The sequence below is a fragment of the Chenopodium quinoa genome, unplaced genomic scaffold (genome assembly GCF_001683475.1).
Source record: "Chenopodium quinoa cultivar QQ74 unplaced genomic scaffold, ASM168347v1, whole genome shotgun sequence".
Taxonomy (NCBI): domain Eukaryota; kingdom Viridiplantae; phylum Streptophyta; class Magnoliopsida; order Caryophyllales; family Amaranthaceae; genus Chenopodium; species Chenopodium quinoa.
In genome coordinates, this window is record NW_018745286.1 from 2,986,881 (window position 1) to 3,001,731 (window position 14,851).

Genomic DNA, 14,851 nt, shown 5'->3' on the forward strand with positions numbered 1-14,851 from the left:
GGCACATGCGTGTGTGCGTGCGTGTGTGCCTTCGCATAGCACAACACCATCGCATTGCTAGGCACTTGTGTGTGTGTGCGTGCCTTGCGTGGCAGCAACATGCGTGCTGGCTTGCGTGCGTGCCTTCGCATGGCAACACCAAGCAGCAGCAGCACGCTGTGCTTGCTATGCATGTGTGTGCATGCCTTCGCATAGCTGCGTGCTTGCGTGCGTGCCTTCGCATGGCAGCACCAAGCACAACGAGCTAGGAGCATTGCCCAGGCATCAAGCAGCAAGCAGCGATGCCTCACCCAGCGCCCAGCAGCCAGCAGTATGCGTGGCTCGCTAGCAGCACACATGTACTAGCCGTGCTGGCTGGTGCGTGCTAGCGTGCTAGCTAGCTGCCAGCCCAGCTATGCTCGATGCCGGTTTGTGAGAGGTGGGGACCAAGTCTTAGAGCCATGCCTTGGGGAACAAGGCAATGGCCCCCCCATGGTTATGGTCCTCACCTAACCTCTCCTCTCCTCATGCCACTTGTTGATTTGTGATTGCATTGTTTATAATTTATTTTGGAATTAAATAAATTAGTGAAAAATGCAACTATCCCACATTAATCATTAAATGGGGGTTTAAGTTGCATTTCCCTATAAATACCCCATGATTGGGCATTTGGGAAACAACTTGAGTGGAACTCAAAAAGGCATCTCTTATTATTGAGAAAACCTTTAAGTTCGTAAAACTCTAGTTTTATACTTGGTCAAGTCTCGACTAACCCTCAAGGCGAAGATCATTTGGGTCGGGTCGTGGGTACGAGCCGTTGGAGGCCGTCACGCTTGTGAGGCTTTAAGCTTCGAAGTAAGAGCTCAGTTTACGAGCGAAGCACGCTTCAAGGGTATTACTTCTTTATCCCTTTTCTTAATTATTGTTTAATTATGTTTATGCATGCTTTATTGCTTTAATTATTGAGGCAGGTCTTGGGCGGGTTTTTCTTCCGCGTAGCGTTGGACGTTACGAAACCCAACACGTATTTGCTAAAAGTTGATATAAGAAAGACATATGACTTGTTTAAGTGGGATTTCTTAAAGGAAATGCTGGCTGATCTTAATTTCCCTAAGAAGTTTATTGAGCTGCTAATGGTGTATGTGTTGGGTTTCGTAGAGTCCGACTCTACGCGGAAGGGAAACCCACCAAAGACCCACACACTAATTAAAGCGACTAAGCATGCAATCACTAATTCAACAACCATTAAGAGAGAGAAGAAATGACATTCTTACCCTTGGCGCGTGCTTCGCTCGAAACCCGAGCTCTTACTTGAACCCCGCAAATGCGAAGGTCTCCGACGGCTCGTACCCACGAACCCGACCCGAACAATCCAAGTTCCGATGGTTAGTCGGGACCCGACTAATAAAAACTAGAGTTTTAAGAACTTAAGGTTTTCTCACTTTTCTAAGGAGATGCCTTTTTAGTTCCACTCAAGTGTTCTTCCCAAATCCCAAAACCTTGGTATTTATAGGGAAATGAACCTTGAATTCCCACTCTCAATCAATGTGGGAGATTTGCAATTTTCCCATTTTATTTTAATTAAAACAAAAATGAAATTGTAATGCAATCAATTAGTTACAAGTGGCACAAGGAGGAAGAGAGATTAAGTGAGGACCATTTCCAAGGGAGGGACCATAGCCTTGGTTCCAAGGCAATGCCCATAACCCTTGGTCCCCACTTAGTCAAACCGGCATCCCTCCATGTGGCTGGCTGGCAGCCTGCCTTAGCTGCCAAGGCTGCTCGCTGGCGCCTAGCACCAAGGCTGGGCAGCCAGCATACACGCATCGCTGCTGCATGGTGCGTTTTGCTGGGCGCTGCAATACTAGGCACACGCACACGCATCGCTGCTGCTTGGTGGTGTGCTAGTGAGGCACATGCACACGCATCGCTGCTGCTTGGTGCTATGCTAGCGAGGAACACGCACACGCATCGCTGCTGCTTGGTGCTGTGCTAGCGAGGCACACACACACACACGCACAACCCAGCTCATTGCTGGCTGGCGCATGGTGATGTGCGATGCTGTGTTAGCAAGGCTGCCAACGCCTAGCACCACGCATAGCATAGCACGCCTAGCATGCTGCTATGTGATGGTGCGTGGTTGCGATGGCTAGGCGAGCAGTGCCAGCCCATGCCTTGCGCCAACGCCTAGCATGCAAGCAAGGCCTAGCCTTGCGATGCTTGGGCGCATGGCGTGCTAGCACACACGCAAGGCTGCGATGCTTGCAGTGGCTAGCTAGCATGCATGGGCCTAGCACGCCTAGCATGCTAGGCTTGCGATGGGTCTTACCTAGCCTAACACTCACATGGCTAGGCCAATGCGAGGCTACGGCTAGGCGCGTACTTGTAACTTAATTGATTTCATGTCTCATCGAATTCGAAACTCGACTTGACTTGCGACGCTCGATTTCGACGCTCTAAGCTCGATATCCGATGTCTTTGTTCCTAAAACTCCGACGACTCATCAAATCCTTCGGATTGATTCGTCGTTTTGGATCGGTTGTTCGATTGGGTTCGACCCGAAGGGTTCAGTCAAGATTAAGCTATAATATTAATTGTACATTAATATTACTGATTGGAAGCGGCCTCCACCTAGGCATTCCGATCACTTGACCTTACTGAAGAATTAGATATCCAATAATTTTGAACCCTCTATCGGAATAATACACTTGTTGGAAGGACACCATTCCTTTCAATCTCTCACTTGTCCTTCCGGACAAGTTTGCAAATTGTGTATAGCCCCTTTCCTATGTCGCTTAATGTCTCTTCATGAACTATAAGGTAAGATTCTTCGTCATCCTTATTACGTCCAAAAGTGTTTCTCAATTTCCAAGTTCGACTGTCAATAAACAGATGATTTCTAAAATCCATCTAAGCACATCCATGCATTTTCACAGTCTCGCTCATCGAGAGGCCTTGTAAACAACAAAGACATATTCCCTATTGTTGATAGGGGGACATTTCCAGTCTTATAATGTAAGCTTCCCTTACTAAGAGGACCTAGTCGCCTGAGTGCTGCCGTTATAATCCCCATTTACGGCAGACGTTTGACAACATCAAAACGACCAGTACTCAAAAGAGAGAACTTACAATACTCATGGTCGAGGAAAAAGGTTTCAATAGCAATAATGAGAAATATACTTATAACGATATGATATCTCTTAAAGTATTCTCATAGGTTTATCCGGTATAGTTCCAAACTAATACCTGTGCAAATGATTTATGACTATCATGTCCTTGTAGCACAAGAAACGGTGCTATAAATCATACTACACACTAATCTCAAGTGGTCACTGATCGTCCATCATTTAAATAACCTCGATTAGGGACAATTTTCGATTATTATATTCAATATTCACTTAACAGGTGTTTCTTTATCCAAGACATGGTCTTAATACCCTGTTTTGAATATTCTCAAAATCGAATTGACTCATTATTTAATTCTAAACCACAATTAAATAGATAAGGAGTAATCATAAATTTACTGAAAATTTAATTACTCCAAAATTAGAATGGTTCAACATAGTGTTTTACATTAAGACATCGAGTTTAATTAAAACATCTATACAGGGAAATCAAAGCCAATCTCCAATGTGCTTGATTCCTATTGCCTCAACGTGCTTGTTGTGCTTCACTTGAGACAAAGGTTTAGTCAGAGGATCGGCTACATTGTCGTTCGTTCCAATCTTACAAGTTCAAATTTCACCTTTGGATTTCCATTCCCTTATCATGTGAAATCGCCGCTTGACATGTTTGACCTTCTGGTGTTCCCTTGGCTCCCTTACCTGAGCAATAGCTCCATTGTTAATAGAGATCTATTGGACCCTTGATTGAGGGTACAACACCAAGTTCACCAATGAACTTACGAATCCAAACTGCCTCCTTAGCTGCTTCCGAAGCTGCCAAGTATTCGGCTTCAGTTGTAGAATCTGTAGTGGTGCTCTGCTTAGCACTTTTCCAACTAAACGCTCCTCCATTGAGGCAGAAAATATGTACCCAGACTACGACTTGGAGTCGTCTCTGTCAGTCTGGAAGCTCGCGTTAGTATAACCTTCAACAACCAACTCATTATAGCCACCATAGACCAGGAATTTATCCTTGTTCCTTACTTTAGGATATTCTTGGTCGTAGTCAAGTGCGCTTCTCCTGGGTCTGATTGGTATCAGCTCGTAGCACTCAAGGCATACGATACATCCGGCCTAGTACATATCATGGCATACATGATCGATCCAATAAGCGAAGCATATGGAATCTGACTCATTCACTCTCGCTCATCAGGTGTCTGTGGACACTGTTTCTTGCTGAGAGTTATGCCATAGGACATGGGTAGGTGCCCTCTCTTGGCCCCTTCCATGTTGAATCGTGTCATTACCTTATCTATATAGGTACTTTGGCTCAATCCAATCATCCTCTTAGATTTATCCCTATAGATCTTGATGCCCAATATGTATTGTGCCTCTCCTAAGTCCTTCATTGAAAATCACTTTCCCAGCCGGCCCTTTACGGACGCTAACAGTTTAGTGCTGTTTCCAATGAGTAATATGTCATCTACATATAAGACTAGGAATGCGATGTCACTCCCATTGACCTTCTTGTAGACACAAGACTCATCTGGGTTCTTGACAAAACCAAACTTACTAATGGCTTCATCGAATTGCAGATTCTAACTTTTGCTTGCCTGCTTTAGTCCATAAATGGACTTCTTAATCTTGCATACCTTCCCAACATTGCTTGGATCAACAAAACCTTTCGGCTGTGTCATATACACAGTTTCTTCCAAAATCCCATTAAGGAAGGTGGTTTTGACATCCATTTGCCATATTTCGTAATCGTAATATGCAGCAATTGCTAGGATTATCCGGACGGACTTAAGCATTGCAACTAGTGAAAAGGTTTCATCATAATCAACTCCGTGAATTTTCCTGTAACCTTTTGCCACCAGTCTAGCTTTGTATATGGATACATTTCCATCTTTGTCTATTTTCAATTTGAAAATCCATTTGCAACCGATAGGTGTATAACCTTCGGGAAAATTAACCAAGTCCTAGACTTGATTTTCAGACATGGAGTCCATCTCGGATTTCATGGCCTCTTGCCATTTAGCAGAGTCGGGGCTGTCATAGCTTGTTTGTATGTCGCTGGCTCATCTCCATCCATAACAAGGATGTCTTGATCTTCGGTTAAGACAATACCAAGGTATCTGTCTGGTTGAGATCTTGGCCGTTGCGACCTACGCAGGGTAATAGGTTGAGCATTTACATTGTCGGTTTCACTCTGACCAATGTCAACAGCTGCTTCTAAAGCACTTCGATTGTCAGATTTGTCATGTTGACTTTGTTGCTCTACCTCTCAAACTTCGTCAAGTTCGATTTTCCTCCCACTTGTCATTTTGGAATGGTGTTCCTTCTCCAAAAAGACACCATCACGAGCAACAAACACTTTGTTCTCGGATTTATTGTAGAAGTAATACCCCTTGGTTTCTTTTGGGTAGCCCACAAAGAAACACTTGTCCGATTTTGGGTGAAGTTTGTCTGAAATTAATCTCTTGACATATGCTTCGCAAGCCCAAATCTTAAGAAAAGACAACCTCGGAGGTTTCTTGGTCCATAATTCATATGGAGTCTTTTCGACAGCTTTTGACGGAGCACGGTTCAGTGTTAGTGCCGCAGTTAGAAGTGCGTGTCCCCAGAAAGAGATAAGAAGTTCACTAAGACCCATCATTGATCGAACCATGTCTAACAAGGTTCGATTTCTCCGTTCGGATACTCCGTTCCATTGTGGAGTTTCGGGAGGTGTCAACTCTGAAAGAATACCATTTTCTTTCAAGTGATCGTCGAATTCATTGCTCAAATACTCGCCACCTCGATCCGATCGAAGTGCTTTTATTTTCTTGCCAAGTTGATTTTCAACTTCACTTTGGAATTCTTTGAATTTCTCAAAAGATTCAGATTTATTCGACATAAGGTAGACATAACCATATCTATCTACTATAGTCGTCGGTGAAGGTAATGTAATATCGATAACCTTGCTTTGCGGGTGTACTCATTGGTCCACATATATCCGTATGTATTAGACCCAATAAGTCACTTGCCCTTTCTCCCAACTTGGAGAATGGTTGCTTTATCATCTTGCCTAATAGACATCCTTCGCAATTTTCAAACGACTCTAAGTCGAATGAGTTAAGAACACCTTCTTGAAGAAGTTTCTTGATGCGTTTGACGTTAATATGGCCAAGACGACAATGCCACAAGTAGGTTTGATTCGACTCGATGGTCTTAGCCCTTTTGGCGGTATCATAAATGTTATAAACTTGTTTGTCTAGAGAAAGCACATAAAGACCATTTTCTGAATATGCCTTACCATATAAAACATTATCGAAATAAAATGAACAACTATTGTTCTTAATTCGAAATTCAAAACCTTTGGCATCAAACACCGAAATTCAAATAATGTTTTTGGTAACTCTAGGAGCATGATAGCAATTGTCAAGTTCTAAAATAAGCCTAGAGGGCAAAGACAAACTGAGACTTCCAACGGATACGGCAGACATCCTTGCTCCATTGCCGACCCGAATCTCGACCTCTCCCTTCTCTAGCCTCCTATTTATCCTAAGTCCCTGAGCATTGGAACAAAGTTGTGAGCCACATCCGGTATCTAATACCCATGATGTTTTGCTAGCAAAGTTTAAGTCTATAACAAAAATACCTGATGAAGAAGCAACGGTGCCGTTCTTCTTATCTTCCTTGAACTTGAGGCAATCCCGCTTCCAATGTCCCTTCTTCTTGCAATAGAAACATTTGGAATCGGATTTAGAAGAGGCTACCTTCTTGTCCTTGCCACTCTTAGCAGCACTTGACTTAGGCGGAAAATTCTTCTTCTTTTTCCCTTTAAAGCTTCTCTTCTTGCCCAAGCGCTTAAATGGCTTGCCCTTTCTCACCATGAGCATGTCATGCTTTCCCTCATCTTTGAGGGTTTGCTCGGCCTGCTTCAACATACCATGAAGCTCGGTGAGAGTTTTCTCCATGCTGTGCATATTATAGTTCATCTTGAACTGATCATAGCCTTTGTGCAGCGAGTGGAGAATGATGTCAATTTCCATCTCGGTTGAATAACCAGCATCGAGCCTTTCCATGTTCACAAACAATCCAATCATTTTAAGAACATGCGGGCTTACTAGCTCTCCTTTCTTGAGCTTGCTCTCAAGGATCTGCCTGTGGATTTTGAACCTTTCAGTTTGGGCCTGCTCTTGAAACATATTCTGAAGCTCAGAAATGATCTCAACAGTCGTCTCCTTTTCAAAGAAAGTCTTTTGAAGGTCCGGATACATAGTGGCCAACATGATGCATTTGACATCCCGATTGGCACTTTGCCATCGGTTAAGGGCAGCCTGGGTGACCTCCTCATTGGGAGTGTCGGGCATTTCCTCATCAAGGACGTATTCCTTTTTGCTCTTGCATGAGAACAATACGCAAATTCCTTTGCCAATCAAGAAAATTTGGCCCACTCAACTTCTCCTTGTCGAGAATTAAGCGTAATGAAAACTGGTTGTTTGAGTTACTTGCAGACATGTTTCTACAATTGAAAGAATTTGAAATGAAAAACCATTCATAAACCAATAAGTTTGAAATTTAAAGCGTTCATGCAAATTTTCAATCTTATTGAGCATTTTATCCACGCATTAACATTAGTCCCTTTTAGGCGAGAATAAAATGATTCCAAGATTCCAAAAATCAAAAAGTGATTAAGCATGATTTGGCTTGTCTTAACACTTAATATTTTAAGGTAAGCAATCCAATTGCTAATAGCTCCAAGCTACTCTTGGTTCGATAAAACGTCGCATCTAATGCTTTCTTGACATTTTATCTCCATTGCCACGATATCTTAGGACTCCTTACCGATATCGTTGAGCTTAACCAAGACAACTTGTATACCTAGTATACCTTACGTTCCTAGGGAAGTAGTGATGCCTCGCTTTGGTGTAGCCCATCACATACGCGCATTAGTTCGGTAAGTGTTGTTCTTGGAATGGCATATTTTAGCTCAATATTTTAGGGACCTAGGGTTTCTATGTTGGTTTATTTAAGTGAACTCAATTAATCATCGCAACATTTGAAAACCTAAACATGCACCTAACATATCTTTCACATATATATATAAGAACAATTATATATAGAAAACATGAAATAAGATGCATTTTGCAACTAGAATGACCCCTTGAAATCTTCAAATCTTCAAGAGTCTTCATCTTGGCTCGTCTTCATAGAAAACGCCGTCTTGAGACATCTTCGCCAAAATAAAATTACTAGCTACTACGATTAGGATTAATCTAAATAATAAGGTACAAAAATACTCAACGGTACGCATACCGTATTTAGATTTACAAAAATACATAACGGATCGCAGTCCGTATTTACTATCCTAATCGGGCCCCACTAGTCCGTATTTCACGAAAACATGTGAAACAATGTATTCTCCATTCATCCATTCACTATATGTGAATGGCCCATGCATTTTACAACGAAAAACAAGTAACAAAGCATAACGCGCACGAATTAGTAACTAACTTAGGTGGTTAATCCAATTAACGCGCCTAATTAAAACTAGTCAAAGTTGTTTAACATTTTATGTGATTAAGACACAATTATTTCATGCAATTAACGAAGCTCCCACTAAATTCCGCATCCAACTTAATTAATCCAATTAATTAAGCCGGTTACCCTAAATTTTGTCAAAATTAAAATTTTGCAAGAGCCGGAAAAACCGAGGCCTAGCCTCGTTAAAATAATTAAATAAATTAAAACGGCAAAATTTTGCAAAAATGGCCCACCCCTAAAACTTGTGGGTTGCGCACCATGGCTGCTAGGCAGCCCTTGTGTTGCGTCTGATGATGCTGGGTGCTAGCATGCTTGCCCAACGTAGCACGCCACGCTAGCTAGCACCAACAACACGCTACGCATGCTAGCATGCTCGCTGGCGCAGGCAGCGAGTGGCTGGCTAGCTGGGGCTTGCTGTCTCGCTTCCCAGTAGCACGCACAAGCACCTTCCAGCAGCCTTGGCCACGCATCCAGCATCAGCCTACAACATGCCTTGCCACACACAGCAGCAGCACCTCAAAGCACAGCATCCTTGTGCACACCAAAGGCAGCCACATGTGGGCTGCATGGGTAGCCCGACTAGCCTTGGTGGCGCTTGGGTGTTGTTGCCTCGATTTGCGTGCCTTTTCTTGGGATTTTAATCCCGTTGTAAGTGTGACATAAAATTAATTCTAAATTTATATTAGAATCAATTTAGGGTAAAATGAAATTAAAACAAGTCCAACTTAATTAAATTCAATTTTAATGGTGCACAAGCCTAAATCATCCAAAATTACCTTTGAAACAATTTAGGTCTTTTTTATGCTAAAAAATTGAAGGGCTATACCCATGATTAATTTAACCAAAATGCAAATTAATAATGAGTTTTGACAAAATAGGGCGTTGGAATAATAAACCCTTTCATCCAATGAAAAATTTTCCAACAATAACTTGTGTAAAATGAAAAAATTACACCTTCAAACATGAATATTAATCAAAATTCAATCACAAGTTTTGAACTTTAAGGACTTTAATCAACAAAAAAATGATTAAATCCAAAAATTAGTTCAACATGGAAGTTAGCAATCAAAGTTCCAACCAAATAAACAATTAAAGATTGAATCTTTGAAATTTTAAGGGCTTCAAAATTGCAAGTTCACCATAAACATTCACACTTAAAGCAATTTATTTGCAATAATTATGTGAAAAATACAAGTTTATGTGAAAAGTGGACACACCAAATTAAGCACCAATTATGACTTCATAAACATGCTTAATGAGGTTTATAATTGCAGTAGATTAGGGATGCAACCATACATTTAATCTACCTTCATCATGCAATAATTAATCAAGGTTAAAAGATTTAAAAAATTTCGTCAAAAACGAAAAACCCCTCGAAAAACATATTTCTGGGTGGATTTTAGCTTTTGGACAATCTGAAAAGGTCAAAAACGATTTAGAACATCAATTCCACCCAAAAATCACTATTTTTGAGTCGAAATCTGGGTTCGTCAGCCGAAATTAAAAAAAAAATACGAGATTAAAATAATTAAAACGAGCTTATAATCTAATTAGAAAGCACAACCAGAAATTTAAATCCATTTTAAATCACCTTAATTAATTATTAGTCACAATAATTAAAGTGAGCGCGGCTTCGATACCACTGTTGGGTTTCGTAGAGTCCGACTCTACGCGGAAGGGAAACCCACCCAAGACCCGCATAATTAAAGCGACTAAGCATGCAATCACTAATTCAACAACAATTAAGAGAGAGAAGAAATGACATTCTGACCCTTGGCGCGTGCTTCGCTCGAAATCCGAGCTTTTATTTATACCCCGCAAATGCGAAGGTCTCCGACGGCTCGTACCCACGAACCCAACCCGAACGATCCAAGTCCCGATGGTTAGTCTGGACCCGACCAATAAAAACTAGAGTTTTAAAAACTTAAGGTTTTCTCAATTTTCTAAGGAGATGCCTTTTTAGTTCCACTCAAGTGTTCTTCCCAAATCCCAAAACCTTGGTATTTATAGGGAAATGAACCTTGAATTCCCACTCTCAATCAATGTGGGAGATTTGCAATTTTCCCATTTTATTTTAATCAAAACAAAAATGAAATTGCAATGCAATCAATAAGTTACAAGTGGCACAAGGAGGAAGAAAGATTAGGTGAGGACCATTTCCAAGGGAGGGACCATAGCCTTGGTGCCCAAGGCAATGCCCACAACCCTTGGTCCCCACTTAGTCAAACCGGCATCCCTCCATGTGGCTGGCTGGCAGCCTGCCTTGGCTGCCAAGGCTGCCAACTGGCACCTAGCACCAAGGCTAGGCAGCCAGCCAGCACACATGCACACAGCGTAGCCAGCCAGCACTAGGCCAGCCAGCATACACGCATCGTTGCTGCTTGGTGCGTTATGCTGGGCGCTGCAATGCTAGGCACACGCACATGCATCGCTGCTGCTTGGTGTTGTGCTAGAGAGGCACACGCATCGCTGCTGCTTGGTGTTGTGCTAGCGAGGCACACGCACACACACGCACAACCCAGCTCGTTGCTGGCTGGCGCATGGTGCTGTGCGATGCTGTGTTAGCAAGGCTACCAACGCCTAGCACCACGCATAGCATAGCACGCCTAGCATGCTGCTATGCGATGGTGCGCGGCTGCGATGGCTAGGCGAGTAGTGCCAGCCCATGCCTTGCGCCAGCGCCTAGCATGCAAGCAAGGCCTAGCCTTGCGATGCTTGGGCGCATGGCGTGCTAGCACACACGCAAGGCTGCGATGCTTGTAGTGGCTAGCTAGCATGCATGGGCCTAGCACGCCTAGCATGCTAGGCTTGCGATGGGTCTTGCCTAGCCTAGCACTCACATGGCTAGGCCAATGCGAGGCTACTGCTAGGCTCGTACTTGTAACTTGATTGATTTCATGTCTCATCGAATTCCAAACTCGACTTGACTTGCGACGCTCGATTTCGACGCTCTAAGCTCGATATCCGACGTCTTTGTTCATAAAACTCCGACGACTCATCAAATCCTTCGGATTGATTCGTCGTCTTCGATCGGTTGTTCGATTGGGTTCGACCCGAAGGGTTCAGTCAAGATTAAGCTATAATATTAATTGTACATTAATATTACTGATTGGAAGCGACCTCCACCTAGGCATTCCGATCACTTGACCTTACTGAAAAATTAGCTATCCAATAATTCCGAACCCTCTATCGGAATAATACACTTGTTGGAAGGACACCATTCATTTCAGTATGTGACTTTTGCTTCTTTTTTCTTGAATATTAATGGTGGGTTTAAAGGTTTCTTTCAAGAGAAAAGGGGATTAAGACACGGTGACCCAATGACCCCTCTTCTCTTTGTGATATGTGTGGAGTATTTGTTCAGAATTTTGAGATGTGTTGCTGATGATGGGAGGTTTAAGTTTCACTCAAAATGCAAAAATCTTAAACTCAATCATTTAGTGTTTGTTGATGACTTGATTTTGTTTAGCAAATGAGATAAAGATTCAGTGGAGCTTATTTTGAGAAGTCTGACCCCTTTTGCTGCTGCTTTTGGTTTAGTAGCTCACAGTGGGAATTCTAATATCTATTGCTGTAATATGAGTACTGGGGATAAAAGGTTGATTATTAGTAAGTATGGTTTTAAGGAAGATTTCTTGCCTTTTAAATATCTGGGGGGTGAATGTGAGTTCTAAGAAGCTCAATAAAACTGATTGGCAATGTCTCATTTGAAGGATTTATGTCTTCATCAAGTGCAATTACTAGATATATAATGGATCAAATTATGGAGATAATTAAGTTCGTTCTTTTGAGTCATCATTATATCATAACTAGAGGTACTAACGACCTTTGGGCTAGTAAAATAGGCCAAAGCCCAATTGAACGAATACTATAAGGTCACACAAAGGGTCTAGATCGAGCTTAAGAGGAGGATGCCCATGTCGGGCCTCATCTCTCTAGGTGGCCGGCTATGAGGTGGAGTTAGGCTTCCTAACCTAGTCTAATTATAATAGGATTATAAATATACTAGGTGCCTAGGTTTTCAGTGAGAACAGTTTTACTGTTAATTGAAACCCTAATTAGCAAACACGAGACCAACCCTCTCAAACTGCCTCTCTCTCACTCATGGCTCTCTCCTCCTCCTTGGCGCTAGTGGTGTGCGGTGGCGGTGTTGATCGTGTGGTGGCCGGTTGTCCATAAAGGTGGTGATCGTGGTTTTCCCCTTCACTCGACCAATCTAGTCTTGGTGGACGGCTCATTCAAATCCCGTGGACTAAGTAGAGGAGTCACGCTTGGGGCTCTATTCTCTCCCTTATTTGTCAATCAACTTGCTACGTGGAGATCACGCTTCAAAGGTATAATTATGTGATTCTTGTGTGTTATGCATGTGATTCTGTTTTTAGGTGCATATGAATATGATTCATGAAATTCCGCTTATAGTACCTATAGTCCTACATTTTTGACAAAATTACAGCTAGAATCTGATCCTGGGTACTAGATCTCTATTATATGCAAGAAGGGCTCAGCTTGTGAATTTTGTTTTGCTTACCTTGCACTCTTATTGGGCTTTTATTTTTATCCTGCCTGACAATGTAATTGTTGGAATTGGTGTAGTTTGCAATAATTTTTTTAGGATGGAAAAGTTGTTAAGTCTCTAATAGATACCCTCTAGTTGCTTAGGATATTATTTGCAAAAGTAAAAGGTAAGGCGGTTTGGGGTGCATAATTGTCAATTATGGAATTTTGCTGCTCTTATTAAGCAAGTTTGGAATATTGCTAGTAAGCAAGATAGCCTTTGGTTATAATGGATTAATCATCTGTACATAAAAGGAAGGAATTGGAAAAGAGTTTTCTACCCTACTTCTGTAAGCTAGAGTTGTGTTATGGAAGTGGAAGGTTAAAGATATTTTCAAGTCTGATTTTACAAGAAGCAAGTGGAATGCAAATGTAAAGGGTTACACTGTGGCTAGTGGGTATAAATGGCTAAAAGATGAGCATTCTGAAGTTCCTTGGTGCAACTTGGTTTGGAATAGGTCGAATATTCCAAGACATAGTTTCACCTCATGGTAGATTGTGTGGAAATGAATTAGAGTCGGAATGAAATTGGCAAAACTAGGCATATGAGTGAGACTATTTTCCTTTATGTGGGGAAAAAGGATGAGACTGTTGAACACTTATTCTTTGAGTGTCAGTATAGTAAGGTGTGTTGTGGTATTGTGGATGGGATTACAGGTGTTAAGTGTTATCCTAACATCCTAGAAGATTGTGTTAGTGTGAATACTATAAAGGGCAGGTTTAGAAGACAAGTTGTGTGGAGTTGCTATGCTAGGATCCTATGCTATATCTGGCAGCAGAGGTATAAGGCAGTTTGGGACCTTTATTTGTCTGTAGAGTCCTCAAAGTGTTATGAAGAAGTTTGTGTGGGAGGTGTACCAAAGAATTAATCAGATTATGCCTTGGAAAACAAGTAGACAGAATAGAAAGTGGTTAAAATGATTGAATGTTTGGTTTTGTTTTTGTGGTTGTTTTGTTTCTGACTGGCTTTTAATTGCTGGTTTGGCTCTTGTTTTTGTAGTTTGGTGGCTGCTGCCTTGCTTGGCTGTATAGTTTTTTGTGATTTATAGAAATAACTTCTCACACATCATTAAAACTTCTCACACGCTGCTGCTGCGGCTGCCGTTGTTGCTGCTCTTGCGGTAGTGGCTGCTGAAAAGTAGCCAGCCAACGTGGCTAGCCTTGGCTGGCCACGCACGGTGGTCTGTAGCCAACAACAGTGTTGTTGTCGCTACTGCCTTACGGCAACGGGTGCTGGGAGGCGCCCAGCCACCGTGGCTAGCCTCGGCTGGCCAACTAAGGTGGCTGGCGGTGTGCGGCGGTTTTCAAAAAAAAAAAATTGTTTTTAATTAATTTTCAAAATAAAATCTGATTTTATTTTTGGGTAAAATCAATTTTCAAAAGTTGTTAATTTGGTTATTATCCATAATTAAAGTGGTTAATTTTGGATTGGATTTGTTAGGATATTTTGAGCATATTCCAAAAGGATAACAATTGATTTGAATAATGCGATTATCCCATAATTAGAATTGAAAATAATTGATTTAAAATTATTTGATTGGCTAGTAATTAGGAAACAATCTCCTAAACTAGTTAGGATAATCATGGAAAATAAATATGATTTATTTTTCCATATTAAAATAAGATTTGATTCTATCTTTCGCCAAAATTTAAAATATATGATATTTTATAAAGATAATGAATAA